Source organism: Morone saxatilis, unplaced genomic scaffold (genome assembly GCF_004916995.1).
Source record: "Morone saxatilis isolate NCDOM2014 unplaced genomic scaffold, NCSU_SB_2.0 Contig7, whole genome shotgun sequence".
Taxonomy (NCBI): domain Eukaryota; kingdom Metazoa; phylum Chordata; class Actinopteri; family Moronidae; genus Morone; species Morone saxatilis.
The window spans coordinates 17,595,360-17,597,492 of NW_023340246.1; the positions used below are offsets into that span (position 1 = coordinate 17,595,360).

General features: G+C 44.4%; 1 protein-coding gene across 1 annotated transcript in view; it reads left to right on the plus strand.

Annotated features, from left to right (window-relative positions):
- The window catches only part of adgb (androglobin), a 42,092-nt gene that overhangs the window by 14,211 nt on the left and 25,748 nt on the right, over nt 1–2,133 (plus strand). The gene's annotated exons all lie outside the window — the stretch shown is intronic.

Consider the following 2,133-nt stretch of genomic DNA (forward strand, 5'->3'; position numbering starts at 1 on the left):
GTGGAGGGTGGGTTGGGGGTGTGGGGGGGTGGTTAGTGCAGAGAGACGCAGACAGACAGACGCTGAGTCGAGGATAGAAACAAAGATAGAGAGGAATAAAGGGGGCTAACGACCGAATAAGAAAGGAGGGGGACTGAAAAAATGGAAAGAAAGCGACAGTTGAACTGGGAGAGATGAAAGCGGTGCAGGAAACAGAGAGAGATGGGAAAAGAAGAATCTCTGGTGTGCGGTGGTGGTGAACGGGGCGCGTGGGTTTCATACAGGGAGAGGTCGTGTACTGCGCTGATGAAAAAAGCAGTGCAATTAGATGGTGAGCCATCAGTGTCTGCGTCTCCTGGGGGGTTCATTATTACACTTCACTCCTAGCATACAGAGAAAAAATAGAGTTCATATTAATCGCCCTCTTGTGTAACTGTGACCAGTTATAGAGCGGTTAGGCTAGGGCAGTATGGACACGCTAATTTGATGTGTCGTTTGATGTGTGTGCCCACATACACTCATGTGGATTGGTTTGTGTATTTGTCATATGTGTGCCACATTTTTCCTCAGTGTGTGTTCCTGCTCTTCGCAAGCACATGGTGGATCACGTGCTGAGGGGACTGTACATCAAGTGAGAAGGGGTTTTCTTGCTGTTTTGACCTCTTCACTCTGTTTCCGTCATCGCCGGCCAACAGTATCAACCTCTGTGCCTAGCTCCTAGATTAGAAGAAGGTGGTGTCACATGGTGTCCCAAATACCCTCAATGGCCAACTCACTCAACATTAGTATGGATTAAAGAGTTAGATACTGGTATAAATGTGCTGTTTTAACCTCAAATATGCTTGGAATGTGTTTAATCACTAAATCACCAAAGCCCTTGCATGGTTTCAGTTTGCTTGTGCCAGAGAACGACACTTCCCAAAGTCCACCCTGGTAGTGAGATCAATGGATTTTCTTGCGCATGTGAACTGTGAATAGTCACAAAGACATTTTCACCTTTTCATGTTACTTTTCATGTGTGAATTAGAGAACACCTCAGGGGAAAATGTGAAATATGGACAGAGGCTCTTGGAAAGCAAAGACTTGACACTGGCTGTGTAAAATAAAGCTCCATGAAGTGTGGGATTAAAGAAAACGCGCCCTCTTCCATCTATCAACCCATGACTGTGATTTGATCAGAGAAAATATATCTTTCTCCTCTGAAAGCAGCTGCTTAAAATCCCACGAGCCTTGTGTGTAAGATCTATCAGTCTCAATGTCCTACTATACACAGGTAAGCGATCTAATAAAACGTCACGCTGTGGGTGGACAGGGCATACTATACCTTAGAGCTTTTTTACGCGCTTGTGAAAGCACTTTTTTTTTGTTGCAACAGCGGTGAATTGGAAGGCACACTTGATCTCCTCGATCAAGTGTGCCTTCCAATCACAATGCCTTTTTCCGTTTGTCTGGGTCTCTGGGTACTTATTCAAATAAGCGGTGACTCACACAAACACACACACTCACTCACTCTGACTCTGACTCATTAGAAAGTCTTGGCTTGGGTTGCTTTAGTTACACGACACAAAGTCTTAATTCTTATTCAGAGCTGAGTAAACTGTTGGAAAATTCACCAGGATTTTTACTCAAGAAAGCATTTTTAAAAAAAAAAACTTAAAATGAAGGGGCCGGTAGGAAAGTTCAGCTACTTGATACAGGTGTACCACTCCTTGCGCTTGAATCTAGCTGTCTGTCAAATCAGTAGTGATGCCCTTTTCCAGATCACATCATCTGCTGTCTTGCTCAGACAGAAGAATATGGTATTTGAAGGTGTTGATAATGACTCATTAGCGATATTTCTTTATTGTGACGGCCAGACGAGCATGAAATCAGAGCTGTTGAGTCATTTCCCTCTAAGAGAAATAACATGCTAAACAACATAATAACTCCTCATCTGTCACTGACAGTCGAAGTAGATTAAAGCTGGTATTCCCTGGTGGTGTTTTTAGCAGGAGAGGAGCAGCCCTTGTCACATTAAACCGTGTCTTGTGTCCTGTGGTGTTCGGCGAGAGTGGCGCAACACCACAGCTGGCATGGAATCACTAGAGGGTGGAGGCGGATCTCTAGCAGTGTTACTCTATCAGCAAGTCACTGTTCATCTCTCTCTCTCTCTCT